Source organism: Callospermophilus lateralis, unplaced genomic scaffold, assembly GCF_048772815.1.
Source record: "Callospermophilus lateralis isolate mCalLat2 unplaced genomic scaffold, mCalLat2.hap1 Scaffold_1105, whole genome shotgun sequence".
In the NCBI taxonomy this organism is placed as follows: domain Eukaryota; kingdom Metazoa; phylum Chordata; class Mammalia; order Rodentia; family Sciuridae; genus Callospermophilus; species Callospermophilus lateralis.
Window position 1 is genome coordinate 184,509 of NW_027511298.1, and position 27,901 is coordinate 212,409.

The following is a 27,901-nucleotide window of genomic DNA, read 5'->3' on the forward strand; positions in this document are numbered from 1 at the left end:
TATAGCATATAAAAGCACTGCCCTAAAAATTTCTAAAATATAAAACCTGAAACAACAAAATCCCTTAAGTTTCTACAAGGATGATATTTTAAAGCAAACAATTAGGAAACTTATTATTTTAAGGCAAAATTGAACTTTTTCAGCAAAGGAAAGACTTCATTTTCCCCGCAATGTCAAGGAATATTTGATGTAATCCAAACCTACCAGGCAGAATCTGAGCAGGTGTTTAGGAGCCTCTCCACTCCTTTTACTTTATCGCAACTTTGTTCCTGGGATATCCGAAAAATTTTACCCAGTTTTTTCCTAACACTTCAAAGACTGAACTCGGCATAAAAAATGTGGTTTGGAGGTACCCATAACCGTATTCAAGGTGGGAGCAGGAGAGAAACCCAGACATAGAGCTGCCCAGAGAGCTGGCATCTGGAGTCTTTGTTAAGAATAGTAGTTCATGGCACTCTCATGCATCATGGTGCTTGCAGCTCTGTGACAGCAAGGGCCAAGGATAAATCTGATAGACAAAAGGGCAGCCTGCAGTACCATAAACATGAAATGAATGCTAGGCATCATGGTCAACCCACTCTACTGAGAATAATTTAGAATATTTACACCCCTATTAACATTACACAGGCAGTCAAAGGCACCCTCTTAAGTATTACAATATTGCCCTGAGTACATGGGCTCTCAGTGGTGTCTCATCAGGAAACACTGCATCCCTTACACCTCCATGATTCAGTAGCCAGGTATCCTCCCACAATTTTAGTTGGTTACTCGTATGGGCTCAGAATTGTGAGTAACACGCATGTGTCGCGACCCCTTGCCCGCAAGGAAGACGCAACTCAGGAATCTTCTTTCAGCAGTTTATTCAGGCCTTGATTTAAGTATCTTATAGTGACTCACTTTCTTTCTTCTTCCTCTCTCTGAGGGCCCAAGCACAGCCTAATAAAGCCTCCCACGTACCAATCTTAAGCTGCCGCGTGGGTCTTTCTTATAGGGTGGCAAGAGATAGCGTGCCAACTCTCCACAAAGGAATTTGATTTATCACAGGCCACAGTGGAAGCCGGCGCCATCTTCTAATGGCGGCCACAATTTACAACAATGGCTTACTACAGTTCCCCCTTCTAATTTATAAAACAATGCAGGCGAAAGTAGAGGTCCTATCCTACTGTGCAGAAGTGGCTGCAATGTATGGTTCAGTCCTAAGGAGGGCCCTTCCCCAGACCTGACCCCATATCAGCCGACGCCTTTTTTCGTAGGGCGGGGGTGTGGACGTCAAACCCGCATGCAATAGGACATGCTTTCCTTGAGGTCCGTTGAAGGATCACTCAAGTGCAGTGCTTTGCCTCGCATCCTGCATCGTGATGAAGGTGGACGAAGGGGGACAGCTGAGGCTGTTCTGTGGCTGTACACAACGACAAACGAGTTGACAGCACCCTGAAAGAAAGGCACGGACTTTAAGGCGATAGAGAAGTATTAGTGTGGAAACCCACCTGCGTGCAATGGCAGCAAGACCGGCAGAGTGCAAGGGCTTTCCAACACTAAGAGAATAACGAGGAAAGACATGCCGATCCCAGTGCAATGTTATAACAACTTGGGGTGCAACGGCCATGTCAAAGATTTACTGTTTAAGCTGCGCAAGCCAGACTCGAGGTGAATTGCCACTTTCTAAAGCTGCAAGAGCTTGGATGATCATAGCCTTATCGTGAGCATTGCGGGCCTTGAGGCGACAGAGAAACCACAAACAGAGAAACATACCAAAGCAACACATTGCACCAAAAATGCCTACCCCCACCCACTCTTTAAAAAAGGAAAAAGCAGAAGATATCCAATCGGTGAATTGACCCAAAGTCACGGGATCAACACGGGTGTTATTCAAGACAGCTATCTGGGTTAGTTGAGACTGGATCATGTCTTCCGCTTCCATGGACCAATTTCCAGCCAAATATTCGCCAATGATGCGGGAAGCATTCCTGGAATCATTAAATCTGACAGAGGTTATGCATAAATGTGCACGTTGGTCAACACAACCCAAAAGTACTAAGTCAGCCAATTCTTCTACCTGAGCTTGGAGTAAATCTATTCTTTGGTTGGCAGCTAAAATCCCTGACAAAATATGTTGATTAATTGTATTTTGGGATTCAAGTATAGTGGAAGTTTGTTGGATAACTTGATTAATGGTGGCAGCAGTTTGTACTTGATTGGCCATAGCCACTCCGGCCGTAACCGCTGCAGCAGCAGATTTCGCCACTGCTGTCACTATAGCCGCTGTAATCCCAAAATCTCTGCGGACTCTAAGTAGCTCAACAATAGGGAATCTATCAGGATCCGCAGTGACCGGGATTGGGACAAAAGTTGGAATTTTCATAACCACTGCTATAGTCCAGGAACCATTCCAACACTCAGATAAGAGACAGGTAGTATGAGAACAATCCAGCATCCCCGATGAGGTGGCCTCAGCCAAAAGGAATAAGAAGGGGGATTGGACACAGACCATTGCAGGAGGCAATGTGGCATTATACAACAGAGAGTTGAATGAAACAGATGTAAGTCTATTACCTTGTTCACTTTCCCTAACAGTACCAGAAATATTAGCCAGCCAACTTTTGGCTCCTAGCAACTGAGCCAATGCAGAAATATCGGCTGAAGCCCCCTTTTCATTGGAAATCAGCCATTAAAACCAGGACCAACCTACTCCTGTAGAGGAGCTGGCACTATTGTTAAAGTTATAAACATACCTCTTAAGAGAGGGGGAAAGGGAGAAACCTTTAGCAACTTGATGTTTCTCCCAAGAATGATCCTGACAAGGCGTAAATGTTGGGGGGAAACCAAGATTAGGGGAACAGTAAGGAGAGGCCTTAAAATGAGTGGCCTTATAAATACTACTAGAAGAAGGAGGCACTGGGATTAGTACCTCGGAGATAATAGCCAAGGTAGTTATGTTAAGAGCAGAGCTGCTGTTTGCGGGGGTCCCTGAGCCTGATTGCTTCCCCGAAGCTACTTTGCTCAATACAGCACTGATAATGCTTCCTGAGACCTGATTGGACCGCAATGGTTCCTCCCAGTTAGTCAAATTTTTGGTCTTAAGGCTAATGCAATTAGCGTTTTTAAGGCTGAAACAAAAAACTCCTGTAAGATTAACTTGAGATTGATTAAAAATTCTCTCCATGTCCCCTCTAGGAGAGGCACAGGGAGCAGACATCTCACATGAGGTAGAAAAAAGAGTGGGGAGGACATTAGAATTACCATGAACCGGCATCGGCATTGGCCATGCCCGTGCCACTGCCCACCACTGCATTGGTGTCGCCTGTGCCATCGGCACCAGCACCAGAGCCAGAGCACTTAGCAGAATGAAGATCTTCATCACAGGATTGTTGTGGTATCTCTTGTTGCTGGTCAGTTGATGTCGAGACTCTTCTTGTCAAGCGTTCAGGGACCCACAACGGTTCCGTACGATCCTGGGGAAAAACACATACAGATCCTCGTGCCCATGTCAGCACGGGGTCAGGGCCATTCCATTGGCCCGTAAGAACATCCTTCCACTTAACATAGCCAATCACAGAGGGCTGAGGGGACACATGTCTATCGGCCGCAGAGCGACCATGAATATCCAAATTCAAAAAATTAATGGTAAAGAGAGCTAAGGACAGGCGTTCTTTAGGAGTGTGTTCAGCTCCTATTCCCCCTTTTTGTTTTTGTAAAGTTTCCTTTAAGGTGCGATGAGCACGCTCAACAATGCCTTGTCCTTGAGGATTATAAGGCAAACCATGAGTAAGTTGTACTCCCATAGTAGAACAAAAAGCTGTAAATTGTCTGCCAGTATAAGCAGGTCCATTATCAGTCTTAAGGGATGCAGGTGCACCCCATGCTGCCCATGCCTCTAAACAGTGAGTAATGACATTACGTGCCTTTTCTCCCGATAAAGCAGAAGCATGGATAATTCCAGAGCACGTATCAACGGAAACATGCACATACTTAAGGTTACCAAAGTCAGGTATATGTGTCACATCCATTTGCCAAACAACCAATGGCTTTAATCCCCGTGGGTTTACTCCATAATTAGGGGGATGAAGAAATGTGACACAATGGGGACATTGCAATATTATCTGCCGAGCATCCGCTCTTGAGATGGAAAAACGCCTGCGCAGCGTTAATGCATTAACATGGAAGTTTTGGTGAAACAACTTAGCCCTCTCTAAGGAGGAAGCCAAGCATATCAATTGACTTCTAGTGGCTAAGTCCGCACAGGCATTACCTTGGGATAACGGACCAGGAAGAGAGGTGTGAGCCCTGATGTGCATTGGATAAAAAGAAGCAGTGCGGTTAGAGATAAGCTGTTGAAGCTGAGTAAAGTAAACAGACACATTGTGGGCATCACTAATAGTTCCCATGGCCTCCAGGACTTTTAGTGCTTGTACCACATAACTGGAGTCCGAAATAAGATTAAAAGGAAAAGAACACTGTTTAAAAACTTCAATAACAATTTGTAGTTCTACCCATTGTGGATTTCCAGGAGCAAATTGATGCTGGATAGGGGGAGAGTCATTAATTACGTAGGCTCCCATTCCAGACTTGGAACCATCAGTAAAAATGTTAACAGCCCCCGGAATTGGACTGGATGAAGTTACCTTAGGGAAAATGATGGGATGTTCTTTAACAAAATGGAGTAATGGATGAGAAGGGTAGTGATTATCAATACTCCCTTGAAACGAGCAACACAGAATAGCCCAGTTGTCTAGAGTAGCACATAAAACATTAAGTTGAGCTTTAGTGTAGGGTATGATAAGAGAAGAAGGTGATTGGCCGAAAAATTGAATGCTTTGTTGAATCCCTTTAAGTGCCAACGCTGCAACAGCATCAGGATAATATTCTAAGGATTTTCCTGGGGATACATGTGGGTGGATCCATAGTAAAGGCCCATCTTGCCACAGTACTCCAGTAGGCTGCCGCATAGTGGCAAGCACACATAACTGGAAAGGTTTATCACTCTGGAGCCTGCATAGAGTGGCATGCTGTATAGCTTGTTCTACTTTTATAAGGGCCGCTCTAGCCTCAGTAGTGAGGCTACGAGGGGAAGCAAGATCTGGATCACCCTTAAGAGTAGCATACAAAGGCTGGAGCACAATATTAGGAATATGTAAATATCCTCTTATCCAATTAATATCTCCCAGCAATTTTTGAAAATCATTTAAAGTTCGGAGATCTTGAGTCCTGATGGTAATTTTTTGTGGTTTTAATTTGTCATACCCAATTGTTGCTCCCAAAAACCTGATAGAATCCCCCGTTTGAACCTTTTCAGGTGCGATGTGCAGTCCATGTTGAGCCAACAGCATCACGAGTTCTTTATAAGCCTCATAAACTGTCTGTTCTAATTTTGCGGCCAATAACACATCATCCATATAGTGAATGATCTTGGTGGAGGAATACTTATGTCTGAGAGGTGCGAGTGCCTTTCCCACATACATCTGGCACATCGTGGGACTGTTAGCCATCCCCTGTGGCAACACCACCCACTCAAACCTTTGATCTGGTTCCTCATGATTACACGAGGGAAGGGTGAAAGCAAAACGTTGGGAATCTTTAGGATGCAAAGGAATGGAAAAGAAACAGTCTTTAATGTCAATAACAATTATATGCCAGCCTTGAGGAACAGAGGAGAGCAGAGGCAGCCCTCTTTGAATGGGCCCCATAAGCTGCATCTGAGCATTAACTGCTCGTAGATCATGCAGTAGGCGTTACTTCCCTGATTTTTTCTTAATGACAAATATGGGAGTATTCCATGGAGAAGTAGAAGGTTGGATATGACCCAAATCAAGTTGTTCTTTGACTAGATCATGGGCTGCTGCCAGCTTAACCGAGGGAAGAGGCCACTGAGGCACCCAAACAGGCTCCTCGGTGAGCCATGTTATGGGTATTTGAGCCCCAGTGGCCCCTAGGAAAAACCCAGACCAAACCTGTTAAGCTTTTGATGACCTTGCACAGGATGCTTACGTCCCTGTAGGTGCCTTCCTAGTCCTAGACCTGGCTTATACCCCATATCTTGCATGATATGTTGAGACACTGGGGAATAGTCATTATTAAGAGTGAACCCCATGTCTTTCATTAGATCACGGCCCCATAAAGAAATAGGTAAATCAAGTACATAAGGCTGAAAGGTACCATCGTGTCCTTCCGAGTCCTTCCAAGATAGATGTCTACAGCTGATTTGAGGGGCTTGGGCATATCCAAGTCCTCTTAAGGATTGATCAGAAGCCTGCACTGGCCATCCCCTAGACCAGTCCTTAAGGGCTATGATACTATGATCTGCTCCTGTGTCCAGCAGTCCCACAATAGATTTACCCTCTATGCTTAATTCCAAAGTGGGGCGATTGCTCATATCCAGTGACAAATAGGCACAATTTCCTCCGGTGGTACCAATCTGATTTCTTGTCCGTGACCTTGAGTCAGCAGGGAAGTGATTATGCAAACTAGGCAAAATTAGCAATTGAGCAATCCGATCCCCTGGGGAGATAGACACAATGCCCCTTGGAGCTTCCACCATAACCTTTACTGCCCCTACAGTATCAGGGTTTACAACTCCGGGGAAAACATGAAGACCTTGTAGGATAGAGGATGCACGTCCAATTAACAAACCTACAGTGCCAGGGGGTAAAGGCCCTTTGAACTCAGTTTCCACCAATTGGACTCCCATCTTGGGTGTTAATACGAGTCTGGAGGTGGAACAGAGGTCCAATCCTGCGGCACCTGTAGTGGCTCTCCGCATCTCGTGGGATGGCGCAGAGAAGGCCATGTCTCGGGTTCGGGTGTGACATTCTCCATTGCCCCATATATTTGTGGGCCCTGGGGTCGGGGGCCCCTTTGGCCGTTTTTTGGCCCAGCTGAAATAGGCTGTCCATGGATGTCCCTCACTGATCTACACTCCCTTGCCCAATGCTTCCCCTTTTTGCATTTTGGACACAGCCCCGGTTGACGAGGGCTATTAGAAGGGCCACCGCGAGGAGGTCCAGTAAAATTGCCTTTTTTGGGACAGTCACGTTTGAAATGGCCGGATTGACCACAATGGAAGCATGTTCCGGCACCAGGACCGCCCCCTTTTGCAATCCGAAGGACAGCAGCTGCAAGACCTGCATTAGTTAAAGGTCCTCTAAGCTCTCTACACACTTTCATCCAAGCTTCCATGCCCTTGTTTTTATAAGGAGCGATTGCTGCTTTACATTCTTTGGTGCATTGCTCAAAAACAAGTTGTTTAATCAAGGGCATTGCTCTATCAGGGTCACCAAAGATTTTTCCTGCGGCATCCACCATCCTAGCAACAAAATCCGAGAAAGGTTCTGTGGAGCCTTGCATGATTTTTGTTAAATTGCCAGACACTTCTCCTCTATTTGGGAGTGATTTCCATGCACGGATACAAATGTTATTGATCTGTTCATATACCTCAGGGGGGTATCCTGTTTGTTGATTAGCATATCTGCCTTGTCCCAAAAGCATTTCCTTGTCCCAATGGGGGTGTCCCGCCGCATAGTTTTGGGCAGCCTGCTCTACAGCACCCTCTAGCATAAAGGCTCTCCAGTCCAAATATTTGCCTGGAGAAACACAAGCCCGAACAAGGCTAGCCCAATCAGAGGGAGTCATACAGTATCTAGACAGACTCTCCACCTGAGTTAATGTGAAGGCGGCATCCACCCCATAAGTACGCACAGACTCTGCCAGGGTCTTCACAATTTTGAAATCTAAGGGCTCATGGAATCTTCCCCTATTGTCATCCTGGAAAACTGGATAAGCAAGACCCATCTCAGCATTAACAGCCCTCCATGTTTGGGCATGGAAAGCTCTCCTCGAAACACCTTCACCGTATGGTGGCGGGTCCGGAGGATCATTTTTCTTGAGCTCCTGTTTATTTTTATTCCCTTTTCCCATAGTTAAATTCCCTAGCTGCCGAGACAGTCTCCCGAGCTCCTCTTGTTCTTCCTCCTCCTCTTCTGACCCACTTTTGCATGGGAGTGTGTGCAGTGTACTGAGATCTGGATACAAGCGTTTCCTCCCCCGTTTCTCGCTCTGCACATTCCTTTCCTCCTGAAATATTTCACTCCGTGCCAGAGACAATCGCCTCCTCCCCTGTTTCTCGCTTCGCACACTGCCATCCTCCTGAAATACGTCACTGCCTGCCGGAGATAATTGTTTCCTCCCCTGTTTCTCGCTCCGCACATTCCCACCCTCCTGAAATACCTCACTGCCTGCCATTTCTGATCTTTCTTCATGTAACTGTTGTAAAACTTCTTGTCCTTTAGTAAGTGCTTCCTGACATCTGCTATCTGTGAGGCAACTACGAATCATCTTCCAAAGGGGTATCACCCCACCCTCTAATATGCCCTGCTCAGAAGCAAAGTCAAGGTCTGTGCCTAACTTATCCCAGCTAGGCAGAGTAAGACTGCCAGAAAATGCAAACCACGGTGCGATAACATCTGTCTTCTGTAAAAATCTCTGTAAAGTACTACGTTTCACTTTTAGGCCCTTGGAACGTAACAGGTTATCTAGGGCCAGGAGAAGTGGACTTGAAGATACGGCACCCATGACACAACAAAAGACACACAACAAACAAGAGTGAAAGTAAGAGCAAAAGTACACAATGCAGCTGCAATAAGATTTAATGCTCTCTCTGGCTTTACAGAGGAGCTGCCGCCTTGACAGCGGGTCCTAAATTACCTAGGATTAATCCCCGCTTTAACCGGGGTCCCAATTAACCTGGGACTAATCTCCGCTTTGATGCGGGTCCTACTTATCTAGGACTGATCTTCCGCTTTACCTGCGGGTCCCACCTTACCTGGGACTAATTGGTGCACCACCCCTGACTGCTGAAAGTTCTGGTTCCCGGGTTTCGGCACCACTTGTCGCGACCCCTTGCCCGCAAGGAAGACGCAACTCAGGAATCTTCTTTCAGCAGTTTATTCAGGCCTTGATTTAAGTATCTTATAGTGACTCACTTTCTTTCTTCTTCCTCTCTCTGAGGGCCCAAGCACAGCCTAATAAAGCCTCCCACGTACCAATCTTAAGCTGCCGCGTGGGTCTTTCTTATAGGGTGGCAAGAGATAGCGTGCCAACTCTCCACAAAGGAATTTGATTTATCACAGGCCACAGTGGAAGCCGGCGCCATCTTCTAATGGCGGCCACAATTTACAACAATGGCTTACTACACGCATGTGCTAACAGCTCTCATCAGGAAGAGGTGTGTTGCTGCTGTGGACATTCTGTAGAGTAGAGGTTCACAGCGATACTGTCTCTTTCAAACTGGTGCTTTGGGAATAATGAACGTGAGCAAGAACTGCTAGTTGAGAATTCAAGGGACAGAAGATCCCATGAGTCCTGGGGCAGAATCAGGTAGAATGGTATTTTCACTGAGTTCTCAGAAGAAGTCACAGATTCTGAAACCAGACCATGTCTCCCATGCTTCAAGAGATTATAGGAAAAGGCCTCAGTGACTTGGAATCATGCACAGTACAAGACCACTGAGTTGGGGTGGGGATGTGGCTCAAGCGGTGTGCACTCGTCTGGAATGCATGCGGTCCCGGTTCGATCCTAAGCACCACATACACACAAAGATGTTGTGTCCACTGAAAACTAACAAATAAATATTAAAAAATTCTCTCTCTCTCTCTCTCTCTCTCTCTCTCTCTCTCTCTCTCTTTCTCTCTCTGTGTGTGTGTGTGTCTCTCTCTCTCTCTCTCTCTCTCTCTCTCTCTCTCTTTTAAAAAAAAGACCACTGAGAACGGAATTCCATAATTGGGGTCTGCATTACAGATTAGTCCCCAGCCTTCATGGATCACTGGGTTTATCAGACAATTTCTATATCCATAGACCCATGTCTCTGAGTACAAAATCAAATACTGAGAGTAATTTGCTTTGTAACTTTCAAAGTTCCCTCAGCATTATCTGAGAGGTGTTGGGGAGCAAGGAGCAGAGGAGATCCACTTGATCACACCAATGTCAGGGAAGGCCTTTTTGAGCTAGAGCAGATAAAGAAACTGATGGACAATATTTGCATCCTCCAAACCATAAAAAGCTTTAGCTTTCCAAAATTAGGAATCCTGGACAGAAGTGTCTCCATTTCAGTTATATTAGTTTAAGGGAATTGTGAAGATTTTCATGATGTTATTTGTGCCATTTTTTTCACAATATATATGATTTTCTAAGATTTTTTGTTCAGTTTTCATTTTGTTTCCTTTATTACATTTTTATTCTTATTTTATATTCTTTTCTATTCTCATTAATATTGAATTTCATCCTCATTTCCTCTTCAATCTCTGCTTACTATCACCACTTTCATTATCTGCTCTTTTTAAAATTCATCATGATAATTTTATTGTCACTAATGACTTTTTTCTAGTCTTACGAGTATTATTATTTCCTATGAACTTCGATTAATTATTAAGTATTATAGAAACCACATTAAATATACAGTTTATTTATATGCATGTTTTGCTTTAAGCTATGATTGTTCCTAGAGGGTTATCTTTCTCCTTGATGAGATACTGGTGAGTAAATATTGTATGTTACATATGCTCATTTGGGAATTTGATTCTGAACATGATGGCCTGACCCAAACACATCCCAAAGACAAATCTGTACACTAAAAGGACACATACATAACAGTTGAACTGAAATGCTTGCAAATTCTGCTCCTAAACTATAGGGCATTAAGATACCACAAAATTTTTGCAAGTTCCCAGGAACTGCATCCAAGTTCTTTTGACTAATGTCCACTTCAGAGGTGGAATAAAAATGTTTAGTAATTTTCTTGATTTCTTGCATGAAAAGTAAAGGAACTAAAAGTTTTTGTTCGGACTCTAACAGGATTGACGGATACACCCTGAAAGGTCCTGATTCTATAACAGGCTGTTTGGTTTCTCCTTTAAGTCTATTTCCTGCCTCAGCCTACATAGTGGAGTGTGTAGGGAGATTAGAGTCTTTAATACCAGCATGGATTACTGGTAATGGGAAACTAAAATTTTGAGCCTTTGGGAATGATGATCTTTAACATGAATGTCTTCACTGGCCATTTCAATTATATACTCTCCAACTTTCAACTGGATCTTTCCGAGACTTAGATTTAATCCTCATTATGTGAGGAGTTCACACAGAAGAAAATTGAAACAATACTCAAAAAATCTCCTCACATTACTAGATGAAGGTTACTTTTAAGCTTCTGCTTACATGATTTCTAAAGCTATTTTCATGTTCATGTTGTGTTACATTTTTAGACTTAAATATTAAATTATGATCTTGATATCTAAGTATGTATTGTGTGATGTCATTTTGTTTGGCATAATTTCCTTCCCATCAAAGAAGAGAAATAGACCATGAATTTAAATTGACAAATTTACTTACCTGTCCATGGCTTTTTTCCATGCCATCAACCCTCTCCTTCAATTCTTCTGATGACATATGGGAATGTGAATCTGGGGATAAATGCATAGATGTACTTAATTAAACTACTTAAAAAAGTTAGACTGAGTGAAAATCTAGCCAACTAAAAACATAATTGTAATAATCATACAATTTGATTTTCACAATGATACGTTTTAGTTAAGTTTAATTTTAGGTGAATGTTTATGCTTTTGGAAATTCCTGGATTCTTGTGTGAGCTTGTTGGCTGTACCCAGAGCCGTGTGTATCCTTGGCAAGAACCCAAGTACTTACTTCGAATAAAAGGCCTTCATTTGTATTTATTTATTTATTTATTTATTTGAAGACAGAGTGAATATTCCCTGGCTCACTGGGAACCTGACATCAGCCTGCCTCAGTCTCTAACTAAGCTGAAATTACAGATGAATCCCAGGGTGTATTGAGAGATTTAGCAGGGGTTTTTACTAATCTAATGCTTCAACAAAACAAGAGTTCACCATATTCATTGCACATGATATCTCAAAGATTCAACCACTCAAAGAAAAATGATATTTTGCAGAAAAAAATGCTAAAATTACAATGGGAAGAAGAAACTTCACACTGTTTACTATGTCTTTTTCCTAATACTAATTTTTAATGAACCACTGCATGTAACTTTGGTGTCAACAAAAAAGCATGTGTATATATGATCACTGTGATATTTTTGACAGTGAACCACATATTCCGTTCCTCTTCTTTTGCTGCATTTCTTCTGTTAGGATTCACTCTGTTTTTGGAAGCATTACTCATGGGGCCTATTATTCCTGACATAAACTGTTTTCGCTTCTCTGGTGTTAGCTACCTCAGACCATGACCCACTATTATACTGAGTAATAATCAGTTGGCCTGTAAGTTATTCGTTCTCTGTCTACTTCACTAGTTCCTGGACTTCAGGAGATACTTTTACAACACACAGGTTTGAAGACCCCATAATTGAGTGTCAGGTAAGTGCCTGAGGCAATAACACTTGGCGTGGATGCTTTCTTTTCTAGAGGTAGGGATGAACAGAGACTTGAGGAGTGAGGCCATCAGCCAGAGGCAGAGAATGGTGAAAATGTGAAAGGCTATAGCATGACATAGAGACAAGAGTTAAGGGGGACGGTATATGTCTGATGATACAGGAATTGGTGAAAACTGCCAGAAGATCATGCAGGTAGAAACGGGCTAAACATACAGTTAGGAAGAATTTGCATTAGGAAAGATGCCTCAAAATGTTGAGATGGTTCGACAGACACATAGCAAACACTTTCATCTAGGCCATGAATCCATATATAGCTGGAAGTATCTCAAATCTGTGGGCACATGAGCTTGAAGGGCATGATCAAGAATGGAGATGAATAAAGAGAATGCAAAAGTGCACTATGGGGTTGATGCAGGACTGAATGAAGGAATGTCTTCAAAAGGATCTGGGTTCTGTTTTTACCATACAGAGGTAAGAGACAAACAACAAGTCAAAGAATAATGAGCAAAGACTCCATTGGGATGTGGAAGAATTTATGGATTGATTACTCTGAGATAAAATTTCAGGAAAGAGTGTTCACCAGCAAACGTTCACTTTAGAAGCAAGGGATAAACTAAAGTATATATGATCATACATTTTATTATTTCCTCCCTCAAACTGACCACAAGAGTTGTCAAAGTCAGTACCTAAGTAGCATAAAAGCAAGTTTGATCCAGTTGGTTGATACACTAGATGTCAGGGTAGAGTGCACATTGTCTTTTAAATTAGATTTTCCTGTATTTCACAGACCGGCCTTGATATCTTGGCTTCAAGAAAAATACAAGTCCTCATAATCTCAGGATTCTGGATTTCAATCCTGCTCCCCTGGACCTATTTTTTGAAATTGGGGAGGGAAGAAAAATCAGCCTCACAATCCAAATGACAAGTGTCATGACTCCGATTTGGAAAGTTTGATTGTAGAAACACCTATGATATTGGTTATTTTAAAACATCTTGTCCTCATAGATTTACAGAAATATTTTGAAATGTGCATGCATCACCAACACAGACCTGATGGAGCAAATCCTCCCAACACACGGCACAAATGGATATATCAGGAGTGAAAAGTCTGCTATCATTTGCAAGGTTTAATCATAGGTGGTTTTATAGAAGTTGTACTGCAAAAGTTACCTGATTTCTGTTTTACTTCTCGCTTCCACCATTTTTGTTTTTTGAGAGGTGTATCTTTGCTTTTAATGGTAGTCTTGATGTGCTTGAAGACAAGATAATACGTGAATATTTTAAAGTGCATACAGCATGCATTTAAAAATATAACATAAATATAGAAGATGATTTACCTTGTATAAAGCATGTACGTCTTTAGATACTGAAAAGGAAATGAAATACATAATCTATAAAACCTGAATATAAAAAACCCCACACACTTGTATTCCTACTAAGTGAGTACAGAGCTCAGTTCACGTGATAACTATTTTTGTTAGCATTGATAAAGATTACATTAGCTTTGGAATTTTAAGTTTGGGTATTTTTGTTGATCACAAGACTGAAATGTTCTAAATGAATATTGACAATATATCTTTAGAAAATAAGTCTTGCAGTTAAGTTTCAAATGGTGAGATCACCATTGTGATCATTATGAATACTTCAGCAAGGGTACATATACAAATGTGAAGATGCAGCATGCTGGAGACCACAGAGATCTGTATTCAGAGAAGGAAAGAGGAATCCAGAGAATTTCAATGTCAAAGCTGAAGTAGTCAGATGGCAGCATATAAGTCAAGTGACCTAAGAATTGTTTAATCCATTTTATTATACCTAAGTATCCTCTACCTCAAGATCCAGGACAAGGTGTATTTTATTATTTATCAGGGTTTTTTTTTTTTTGCCTGAACTAATTGGATCAGATATATGCATTTAGAATAACAGCTAATATGAACATGATTGTTTTATCATACCCATCTGGGACCGTGGCACATCTTCTAATCCTGCTTCCTCTGTTTTAGTGGATGTCATGTTACCCTTTTCACCCTTGTATGAAGATACAGGTCCTGCATCTTAAAAAATATGAGAAAGCATAAAGAATTTAGATATGGTCATCCACAGCAATCTGTGATCCGAAAGCACGCAGAATTGACAGGACTCAAGAGACTGTCATATAAACACATTAGTAACAGTCTTAGTATTAGAGGAATAAATTCCATAAGGAATTCTAGTTTAAAAATGGGTCTGCCATAACACATACAGTCATGATTTCACACATTTTTTTGAGTGTGCTGGCCGATCCGAAAATTAGTTATCAGAATTTAGCACAGGAGTGGAATGTATTCCTGTAGCACAAAGGGACATGGTTTCATTCCAAAGAACCAAAATCATCATCATCATCATCATCATCGTCATCATCATCATCGTCATCATCATCAACAATAAAACTATCTTTGAAAAAAACAAATTTTCAAAAACACTTGGTCACTGATTTAAATCACTCTTAGGATGCCACACACATGGTGGGGCCTGGTGGGTGTGCAGGACAGATTTGTACAGCAGGTTGCCCTGATTCTTCCAGTCCCTACTTGTTTCAATCATCTGGGGACCAGGAATCGTCCCACTTTTGGTTTGAAGGCAGGCACACTGAAAAATGCTGAATTGCATTTTCTCATTTTCCCCTCCAAAATTTCCTTGCTACCTTCTTTATTTTCTTCCTCATTTTGCCTCTCTCCAGCTTTGGACCTGGAAACTTAAAAATGCTTTTCATATTTTGAAAATGCTGCTCTTTCTTCCCCTCTTATGTAACTGAGAGTCCTTCCTTCCACTGAGTCCAACTGCTACCTCTTCCTTCATTGACTCCCTGTAATTAATGCCTGTCTCAGTGTTCATATCCTCTTCTTCTCTTTCATTTCTATTTTACTTTGATTGAAGTATGTCTCAAAATGCAACTCATAATTCAGATGTTTTTAGCAATATCCCCAGTTTAACCTGTCACAGAAACCTAATATAATATGACTCCTTATATTTCTTTTTCCTTACTAGATAATACATACACTCTTGGAACAATTACAATATTTTAGTGCTCTTGCTTTAAAGCAATATGCTCACCAATGTCTTTTGCATTTTTTGTCATTCTTACCTTCTCCATGTTCATTTGTTCTATTCTTTGCTTGTGTATAGGACTCAACAGATATACTGGAAGCACAATCTTCTGTAGGTTGCTTACAGACACTCTGGGGAAAGTAATACCAATAATAAGTTGCATGAAGTTTTCATCATCACATATTACTTATCACCATATATATATTTGTGAAATCATCAGAATTAGAAATTACATGAGTGCATTTTGAACAAGAATATATTGTACAAGTTTCACTGTCCTAGGCAGTTCAGGTTAACTGAGCTCATATATCATTCTAGCTACTGATTGGATAAAGCCAAGATGAGGGACATAGGAACTGTGTTCCCTCAGAATATACACACTGACAAGCATATACCCCAAACAACTAGCATCAGGATATAATCAGTCAACTTTGCACTGCCGAGCAGTTCTAAAAATGCTTTGAATGACTTTTCAGAATGGCACTTGGTGTTCCATAGCATTTTAAATTTGAGTGGCCAATTTTTTATTCTGAAAGAGTGATACTTCGTAAGATGAGAGTTTCAATTCTGTCACCTTGTGTAGGAATGATACACTGCTGTAATTGCTTCATTTATTCATCAGAGATTTCAAACACTTGATGCATTTCAGCAAAATATTTACCAAATCAAAACTTATTTTAAAAAAGTAAAATATAGTGAGGAAATGTGTCTGTATGTAACATGAACATAAGAGCACACACACTTGGGTAAAGTATGCAACACTTTCATTGGAGAAGAAACTAAGAGGTATTTCAAAAGAGAAAGGTAACTCCCATTTGTGAAATGCTGACGATTTGCATTGGTGGGAGTCATTTGAACTGGTGCATTGCTGCTTGAAGTAAAAGACAGGCTGTGGGAAATCACAGGAGTGACACAATGGAGAGCCTGTGACCAGATGAAACCAGAAATATGAGATACTTAAAGAGGAAATGCATTCGTGGAAGAAATTGTATAAAGCCGGAGTAGGGAAAACTAGCTTGCTCTGAGAGAGGAATATGCTGACTGGTGAGCTGAGGAGAATCTCACCCATCCAATTAGGAAATGGAGAAAAGAAAGAGATAGATGTTCTCAGAACCACAAACACAAGTTCATTATCAATACATAAAATACATCTAGCATTCAGGGAAGTACCCTCCCAAACTCCATTGATATTTCAGCTCATGCCATCCAAAGAGACATTCTTCAAGACTTTAAACAATAAGTGCTGGAGAGGATGTGGGTAAAAATGTACAACCATACACTGTGGGACTGAAAATCAGGACTTCCCATCTGAAAAGCAGTATGGAGAGTCATCAGAAGATCAGGAATATGAACATCCTGTGCCCAGGGTTCCCAATCCTTGTTCTTATACCCAATTGACAATGATTCTGTGTACACATGAGACACGGGAACTTCAAGGTTTACAGTGGTTTCTATCACAATTAGAAAGATATGAATTGAGCCCAGATGCACCTTAAAACAAAAATGGATAAATAAACACCTAGAAACGTGGCACTGAATTTGAGCAAACTAGTTTTTCATGATGCACCATCATGTCAAAATGATTCCTCATATAGCATATAAAAGCACTGCCCTAAAAATTTCTAAAATATAAAACCTGAAACCACATAATCCCTTAAGTTTCTACAAGGATGATATTTTAAAGCAAACAATTAGGAAACTTATTATTTTAAGGCAAAATTGAACTTTTTCAGCAAAGGAAAGACTTCATTTTCCCCGCAATGTCAAGGAATATTTGATGTAATCCAAACCTACCAGGCAGAATCTGAGCAGGTGTTTAGGAGCCTCTCCACTCCTTTTACTTTATCGCAACTTTGTTCCTGGGATATCCGAAAAATTTTACCCAGTTTTTTCCTAACACTTCAAAGACTGAACTCGGCATAAAAAATGTGGTTTGGAGGTACCCATAACCGTATTCAAGGTGGGAGCAGGAGAGAAACCCAGACATAGAGCTGCCCAGAGAGCTGGCATCTGGAGTCTTTGTTAAGAATAGTAGTTCATGGCACTCTCATGCATCATGGTGCTTGCAGCTCTGTGACAGCAAGGGCCAAGGATAAATCTGATAGACAAAAGGGCAGCCTGCAGTACCATAAACATGAAATGAATGCTAGGCATCATGGTCAACCCACTCTACTGAGAATAATTTAGAATATTTACACCCCTATTAACATTACACAGGCAGTCAAAGGCACCCTCTTAAGTATTACAATATTGCCCTGAGTACATGGGCTCTCAGTGGTGTCTCATCAGGAAACACTGCATCCCTTACACCTCCATGATTCAGTAGCCAGGTATCCTCCCACAATTTTAGTTGGTTACTCGTATGGGCTCAGAATTGTGAGTAACACGCATGTGCTAACAGCTCTCATCAGGAAGAGGTGTGTTGCTGCTGTGGACATTCTGTAGAGTAGAGGTTCACAGCGATACTGTCTCTTTCAAACTGGTGCTTTGGGAATAATGAACGTGAGCAAGAACTGCTAGTTGAGAATTCAAGGGACAGAAGATCCCATGAGTCCTGGGGCAGAATCAGGTAGAATGGTATTTTCACTGAGTTCTCAGAAGAAGTCACAGATTCTGAAACCAGACCATGTCTCCCATGCTTCAAGAGATTATAGGAAAAGGCCTCAGTGACTTGGAATCATGCACAGTACAAGACCACTGAGTTGGGGTGGGGATGTGGCTCAAGCGGTGTGCACTCGTCTGGAATGCATGCGGTCCCGGTTCGATCCTAAGCACCACATACACACAAAGATGTTGTGTCCACTGAAAACTAACAAATAAATATTAAAAAATTCTCTCTCTCTCTCTCTCTCTCTCTCTCTCTCTCTCTCTCTCTTTCTCTCTCTGTGTGTGTGTGTGTGTCTCTCTCTCTCTCTCTCTCTCTCTCTCTCTCTCTCTTTTAAAAAAAAGACCACTGAGAACGGAATTCCATAATTGGGGTCTGCATTACAGATTAGTCCCCAGCCTTCATGGATCACTGGGTTTATCAGACAATTTCTATATCCATAGACCCATGTCTCTGAGTACAAAATCAAATACTGAGAGTAATTTGCTTTGTAACTTTCAAAGTTCCCTCAGCATTATCTGAGAGGTGTTGGGGAGCAAGGAGCAGAGGAGATCCACTTGATCACACCAATGTCAGGGAAGGCCTTTTTGAGCTAGAGCAGATAAAGAAACTGATGGACAATATTTGCATCCTCCAAACCATAAAAAGCTTTAGCTTTCCAAAATTAGGAATCCTGGACAGAAGTGTCTCCATTTCAGTTATATTAGTTTAAGGGAATTGTGAAGATTTTCATGATGTTATTTGTGCCATTTTTTTCACAATATATATGATTTTCTAAGATTTTTTGTTCAGTTTTCATTTTGTTTCCTTTATTACATTTATATTCTTATTTTATATTCTTTTCTATTCTCATTAATATTGAATTTCATCCTCATTTCCTCTTCAATCTCTGCTTACTATCACCACTTTCATTATCTGCTCTTTTTAAAATTCATCATGATAATTTTATTGTCACTAATGACTTTTTTCTAGTATTACGAGTATTATTATTTCCTATGAACTTCGATTAATTATTAAGTATTATAGAAACCACATTAAATATACAGTTTATTTATATGCATGTTTTGCTTTAAGCTATGATTGTTCCTAGAGGGTTATCTTTCTCCTTGATGAGATACTGGTGAGTAAATATTGTATGTTACATATGCTCATTTGGGAATTTGATTCTGAACATGATGGCCTGACCCAAACACATCCCAAAGACAAATCTGTACACTAAAAGGACACATACATAACAGTTGAACTGAAATGCTTGCAAATTCTGCTCCTAAACTATAGGGCATTAAGATACCACAAAATTTTTGCAAGTTCCCAGGAACTGCATCCAAGTTCTTTTGACTAATGTCCACTTCAGAGGTGGAATAAAAATGTTTAGTAATTTTCTTGATTTCTTGCATGAAAAGTAAAGGAACTAAAAGTTTTTGTTCGGACTCTAACAGGATTGACGGATACACCCTGAAAGGTCCTGATTCTATAACAGGCTGTTTGGTTTCTCCTTTAAGTCTATTTCCTGCCTCAGCCTACATAGTGGAGTGTGTAGGGAGATTAGAGTCTTTAATACCAGCATGGATTACTGGTAATGGGAAACTAAAATTTTGAGCCTTTGGGAATGATGATCTTTAACATGAATGTCTTCACTGGCCATTTCAATTATATACTCTCCAACTTTCAACTGGATCTTTCCGAGTCTTAGATTTAATCCTCATTATGTGAGGAGTTCACACAGAAGAAAATTGAAACAATACTCAAAAAATCTCCTCACATTACTAGATGAAGGTTACTTTTAAGCTTCTGCTTACATGATTTCTAAAGCTATTTTCATGTTCATGTTGTGTTACATTTTTAGACTTAAATATTAAATTGTGATCTTGATATCTAAGTATGTATTGTGTGATGTCATTTTGTTTGGCATAATTTCCTTCCCATCAAAGAAGAGAAATAGACCATGAATTTAAATTGACAAATTTACTTACCTGTCCATGGCTTTTATCCATGCCATCAACCCTCTCCTTCAATTCTTCTGATGACATATGGGAATGTGAATCTGGGGATAAATGCATAGATGTACTTAATTAAACTACTTAAAAAAGTTAGACTGAGTGAAAATCTAGCCAACTAAAAACATAATTGTAATAATCATACAATTTGATTTTCACAATGATACGTTTTAGTTAAGTTTAATTTTAGGTGAATGTTTATGCTTTTGGAAATTCCTGGATTCTTGTGTGAGCTTGTTGGCTGTACCCAGAGCCATGTGTATCCTTGGCAAGAACCCAAGTACTTACTTCGAATAAAAGGCCTTCATTTGTATTTATTTATTTATTTATTTATTTATTTATTTATTTGAAGACAGAGTGAATATTCCCTGGCTCACTGGGAACCTGACATCAGCCTGCCTCAGTCTCTAACTAAGCTGAAATTACAGATGAATCCCAGGGTGTATTGAGAGATTTAGCAGGGGTTTTTACTAATCTAATGCTTCAACAAAACAAGAGTTCACCATATTCATTGCACATGATATCTCAAAGATTCAACCACTCAAAGAAAAATGATATTTTGCAGAAAAAAATGCTAAAATTACAATGGGAAGAAGAAACTTCACACTGTTTACTATGTCTTTTTCCTAATACTAATTTTTAATGAACCACTGCATGTAACTTTGGTGTCAACAAAAAAGCATGTGTATATATGATCACTGTGATATTTTTGACAGTGAACCACATATTCCGTTCCTCTCCTTTTGCTGCATTTCTTCTGTTAGGATTCACTCTGTTTTTGGAAGCATTACTCATGGGGCCTATTATTCCTGACATAAACTGTTTTCCCTTCTCTGGTGTTAGCTATCTCAGACCATGACCCACTATTATACTGAGTAATAATCAGTTGGCCTGTAAGTTATTCGTTCTCTGTCTACTTCACTAGTTCCTGGACTTCAGGAGATACTTTTACAACACACAGGTTTGAAGACCCCATAATTGAGTGTCAGGTAAGTGCCTGAGGCAATAACACTTGGTGTGGATGCTTTCTTTTCTAGAGGTAGGGATGAACAGAGACTTGAGGAGTGAGGCCATCAGCCAGAGGCAGAGAATGGTGAAAATGTGAAAGGCTATAGCATGACATAGAGACAAGAGTTAAGGGGGACGGTATATGTCTGACGATACAGGAATTGGTGAAAACTGCCAGAAGATCATGCAGGTAGAAACGGGCTAAACATACAGTTAGGAAGAATTTGCATTAGGAAAGATGCCTCAAAATGTTGAGATGGTTCGACAGACACATAGCAAACACTTTCATCTAGGCCATGAATCCATATATAGCTGGAAGTATCTCAAATCTGTGGGCACATGAGCTTGAAGGGCATGATCAAGAATGGAGATGAATAAAGAGAATGCAAAAGTGCACTATGGGGTTGATGCAGGACTGAATGAAGGAATGTCTTCAAAAGGATCTGGGTTCTGTTTTTACCATACAGAGGTAAGAGACAAACAACAAGTCAAAGAATAATGAGCAAAGACTCCATTGGGATGTGGAAGAATTTATGGATTGATTACTCTGAGATAAAATTTCAGGAAAGAGTGTTCACCAGCAAACGTTCACTTTAGAAGCAAGGGATAAACTAAAGTATATATGATCATACATTTTATTATTTCCTCCCTCAAACTGACCACAAGAGTTGTCAAAGTCAGTACCTAAGTAGCATAAAAGCAAGTTTGATCCAGTTGGTTGATACACTAGATGTCAGGGTAGAGTGCACATTGTCTTTTAAATTAGATTTTCCTGTATTTCACAGACCGGCCTTGATATCTTGGCTTCAAGAAAAATACAAGTCCTCATAATCTCAGGATTCTGGATTTCAATCCTGCTCCCCTGGACCTATTTTTTGAAATTGGGGAGGGAAGAAAAATCAGCCTCACAATCCAAATGACAAGTGTCGTGACTCCGATTTGGAAAGTTTGATTGCAGAAACACCTATGATATTGGTTATTTTAAAACATCTTGTCCTCATAGATTTACAGAAATATTTTGAAATGTGCATGCATCACCAACACAGACCTGATGGAGCAAATCCTCCCAACACACGGCACAAATGGATATATCAGGAGTGAAAAGTTTGCTATCATTTGCAAGGTTTAATCATAGGTGGTTTTATAGAAGTTGTACTGCAAATTTACCTGATTTCTGTTTTACTTCTCGCTTCCACCATTTTTGTTTTTTGAGAGGTGTATCTTTGCTTTTAATGGTAGGCTTGATGTGCTTGAAGACAAGATAATACGTGAATATTTTAAAGTGCATACAGCATGCATTTAAAAATATAACATAAATATAGAAGATGATTTACCTTGTATAAAGCATGTACGTCTTTAGATACTGAAAAGGAAATGAAATACATAATCTATAAAACCTGAATATAAAAAACCCCACACACTTGTATTCCTACTAAGTGAGTACAGAGCTCAGTTCACGTGATAACTATTTTTGTTAGCATTGATAAAGATTACATTAGCTTTGGAATTTTAAGTTTGGGTATTTTTGTTGATCACAAGACTGAAATGTTCTAAATGAATATTGACAATATATCTTTAGAAAATAAGTCTTGCAGTTAAGTTTCAAATGGTGAGATCACCATTGTGATCATTATGAATACTTCAGCAAGGGTACATATACAAATGTGAAGATGCAGCATGCTGGAGACCACAGAGATCTGTATTCAGAGAAGGAAAGAGGAATCCAGAGAATTTCAATGTCAAAGCTGAAGTAGTCAGATGGCAGCATATAAGTCAAGTGACCTAAGAATTGTTTAATCCATTTTATTATACCTAAGTATCCTCTACCTCAAGATCCAGGACAAGGTGTATTTTATTATTTATCAGGTTTTTTTTTTTTGCCTGAACTAATTGGATCAGATATATGCATTTAGAATAACAGCTAATATGAACATGATTGTTTTATCATACCCATCTGGGACCGTGGCACATCTTCTAATCCTGCTTCCTCTGTTTTAGTGGATGTCATGTTACCCTTTTCACCCTTGTATGAAGATACAGGTCCTGCATCTTAAAAAATATGAGAAAGCATAAAGAATTTAGATATGGTCATCCACAGCAATCTGTGATCCGAAAGCACGCAGAATTGACAGGACTCAAGAGACTGTCATATAAACACATTAGTAACAGTCTTAGTATTAGAGGAATAAATTCCATAAGGAATTCTAGTTTAAAAATGGGTCTGCCATAACACATACAGTCATGATTTCACACATTTTTTTGAGTGTGCTGGCCGATCCGAAAATTAGTTATCAGAATTTAGCACAGGAGTGGAATGTATTCCTGTAGCACAAAGGGACATGGTTTCATTCCAAAGAACCAAAATCATCATCATCATCATCATCATCGTCATCATCATCATCGTCATCATCATCAACAATAAAACTATCTTTGAAAAAAACAAATTTTCAAAAACACTTGGTCACTGATTTAAATCACTCTTAGGATGCCACACACATGGTGGGGCCTGGTGGGTGTGCAGGACAGATTTGTACAGCAGGTTGCCCTGATTCTTCCAGTCCCTACTTGTTTCAATCATCTGGGGACCAGGAATCGTCCCACTTTTGGTTTGAAGGCAGGCACACTGAAAAATGCTGAATTGCATTTTCTCATTTTCCCCTCCAAAATTTCCTTGCTACCTTCTTTATTTTCTTCCTCATTTTGCCTCTCTCCAGCTTTGGACCTGGAAACTTAAAAATGCTTTTCATATTTTGAAAATGCTGCTCTTTCTTCCCCTCTTATGTAACTGAGAGTCCTTCCTTCCACTGAGTCCAACTGCTACCTCTTCCTTCATTGACTCCCTGTAATTAATGCCTGTCTCAGTGTTCATATCCTCTTCTTCTCTTTCATTTCTATTTTACTTTGATTGAAGTATGTCTCAAAATGCAACTCATAATTCAGATGTTTTTAGCAATATCCCCAGTTTAACCTGTCACAGAAACCTAATATAATATGACTCCTTATATTTCTTTTTCCTTACTAGATAATACATACACTCTTGGAACAATTACAATATTTTAGTGCTCTTGCTTTAAAGCAATATGCTCACCAATGTCTTTTGCATTTTTTGTCATTCTTACCTTCTCCATGTTCATTTGTTCTATTCGTTGCTTGTGTATAGGACTCAACAGATATACTGGAAGCACAATCTTCTGTAGGTTGCTTACAGACACTCTGGGGAAAGTAATACCAATAATAAGTTGCATGAAGTTTTCATCATCACATATTACTTATCACCATATATATATTTGTGAAATCATCAGAATTAGAAATTATATGAGTGCATTTTGAACAAGAATATATTGTACAAGTTTCACTGTCCTAGGCAGTTCAGGTTAACTGAGCTCATATATCATTCTAGCTACTGTTTGGATAAAGCCAAGATGAGGGACATAGGAACTGTGTTCCCTCAGAATATACACACTGACAAGCATATACCCCAAACAACTAGCATCAGTATATAATCAGTCAACTTTGCACTGCCCAGCAGTTCTAAAAATGCTTTGAATGACTTTTCAGAATGGCACTTGGTGTTCCATAGCATTTTAAATTTGAGTGGCCAATTTTTTATTCTGAAAGAATGATATTTCTTAAGATGAGATTTTCAATTCTGTCATCTTGTGTAGGCATGATAAACTGCTGTAATTGCTTCATTTATTCATCAGAGACTTCAAACACTTGATGCATTTCAGCAAAATATTTACCAAATCAAAACTTATTTTAAAAAAGTAAAATATAGTGAGGAAATGTGTCTGTATGTAACATGAACATAAGAGCACACACACTTGGGTAAAGTATGCAACACTTTCATTGGAGAAGAAACTAAGAGGTATTTCAAAAGAGAAAGGTAACTCCCATTTGTGAAATGCTGATGATTTGCAGAGGTGGGAGTCATTTGAACTGGTGCATTGCTGCTTGAAGTAAAAGACAGGCTGTGGGAAATCACAGGAGTGACACAATGGAGAGCCTGTGACCAGATGAAACCAGAAATATGAGATACTTAAAGAGGAAATGCATTCGTGGAAGAAATTGTATAAAGCCGGAGTAGGGAAAACTAGCTTGCTCTGAGAGAGGAATATGCTGACCGGTGAGCTGAGGAGAATCTCACCCATCCAATTAGGAAATGGAGAAAAGAAAGAGATAGATGTTCTCAGAACCACAAACACAAGTTCATTATCAATACATAAAATACATCTAGCATTCAGGGAAGTACCCTCCCAAACTCCATTGATATTTCAGCTCATGACATCCAAAGAGACATTCTTCAAGACTTTAAACAATAAGTGCTGGAGACGATGTAGGTAAAAATGTACAACCATACACTGTGGGACTGAAAATCAGGACTTCCCATCTGAAAAGCAGTATGGAGAGTCATCAGAAGATCAGGAATATGAACATCCTGTGCCCAGGGTTCCCAATCCTTGTTCTTATACCCAATTGACAATGATTCTGTGTACACATGAGACAAGGGAACTTCAAGGTTTACAGTGGTTTGTATCACAATTAGAAAGATATGAATTGAGCCCAGATGCACCTTAAAACAAAAATGGATAAATAAACACCTAGAAACGTGGCACTGAATTTGAGCAAACTAGTTTTTCATGATGCACCATCATGTCAAAATGATTCCTCATATAGCATATAAAAGCACTGCCCTAAAAATTTCTAAAATATAAAACCTGAAACAACAAAATCCCTTAAGTTTCTACAAGGATGATATTTTAAAGCAAACAATTAGGAAACTTATTATTTTAAGGCAAAATTGAACTTTTTCAGCAAAGGAAAGACTTCATTTTCCCTGCAATGTCAAGGAATATTTGATGTAATCCAAACCTACCAGGCAGAATCTGAGCAGGTGTTTAGGAGCCTCTCCACTCCTTTTACTTTATCGCAACTTTGTTCCTGGGATATCCGAAAAATTTTACCCAGTTTTTTCCTAACACTTCAAAGACTGAACTCGGCATAAAAATTGTGGTTTGGAGGTACCCATAAGCGTATTCAAGGTGGGAGCAGGAGAGAAACCCAGACATAGAGCTGCCCAGAGAGCTGGCATCTGGAGTCTTTGTTAAGAATAGTAGTTCATGGCACTCTCATGCATCATGGTGCTTGCAGCTCTGTGACAGCAAGGGCCAAGGATAAATCTGATAGACAAAAGGGCAGCCTGCAGTACCATAAACATGAAATAAATGCTAGGCATCAGGGTCAACCCACTCTACTGAGAATAATTTAGAATATTTACACCCCTATTAACATTACACAGGCAGTCAAAGGCACCCTCTTAAGTATTACAATATTGCCCTGAGTACATGGGCTCTCAGTGGTGTCTCATCAGGAAACACTGCATCCCTTACACCTCCATGATTCAGTAGCCAGGTATCCTCCCACAATTTTAGTTGGTTACTCGTATGGGCTCAGAATTGTGAGTAACACGCATGTGCTAACAGCTCTCATCAGGAAGAGGTGTGTTGCTGCTGTGGACATTCTGTAGAGTAGAGGTTCACAGCGATACTGTCTCTTTCAAACTGGTGCTTTGGGAATAATGAACGTGAGCAAGAACTGCTAGTTGAGAATTCAAGGGACAGAAGATCCCATGAGTCCTGGGGCAGAATCAGGTAGAATGGTATTTTCACTGAGTTCTCAGAAGAAGTCACAGATTCTGAAACCAGACCATGTCTCCCATGCTTCAAGAGATTATAGGAAAAGGCCTCAGTGACTTGGAATCATGCACAGTACAAGACCACTGAGTTGGGGTGGGGATGTGGCTCAAGCGGTGTGCACTCGTCTGGAATGCATGCGGTCCCGGTTTGATCCTAAGCACCACATACACACAAAGATGTTGTGTCCACTGAAAACTAACAAATAAATATTAAAAAATTCTCCCTCTCTCTCTCTCTCTCTCTCTCTCTCTCTCTCTCTGTGTGTGTGTGTGTGTGTTTCTCTCTCTCTCTCTCTCTCTCTCTCTCTCTCTCTCTCTTTAAAAAAAAAGACCACTGAGAACGGAATTCCATAATTGGGGTCTGCATTACAGATTAGTCCCCAGCCTTCATGGATCACTGGGTTTATCAGACAATTTCTATATGCATAGACCCATGTCTCTGAGTACAAAATCAAATACTGAGAGTAATTTGCTTTGTAACTTTCAAAGTTCCCTCAGCATTATCTGAGAGGTGTTGGGGAGCAAGGAGCAGAGGAGATCCACTTGATCACACCAATGTCAGGGAAGGCCTTTTTGAGCTAGAGCAGATAAAGAAACTGATGGACAATATTTGCATCCTCCAAACCATAAAAAGCTTTAGCTTTCCAAAATTAGGAATCCTGGACAGAAGTGTCTCCATTTCAGTTATATTAGTTTAAGGGAATTGTGAAGATTTTCATGATGTTATTTGTGCCATTTTTTTTCACAATATATATGATTTTCTAAGATTTTTTGTTCAGTTTTCATTTTGTTTCCTTTATTACATTTATATTCTTATTTTATATTCTTTTCTTTTCTCATTAATATTGAATTTCATCCTCATTTCCTCTTCAATCTCTGCTTACTATCACCACTTTCATTATCTGCTCTTTTTAAAATTTATCATGATAATTTTATTGTCACTAATGACTTTTTTCTAGTCTTACGAGTATTATTATTTCCTATGAACTTCGATTAATTATTAAGTATTATAGAAACCACATTAAATATACAGTTTATTTATATGCATGTTTTGCTTTAAGCTATGATTGTTCCTAGAGGGTTATCTTTCTCCTTGATGAGATACTGGTGAGTAA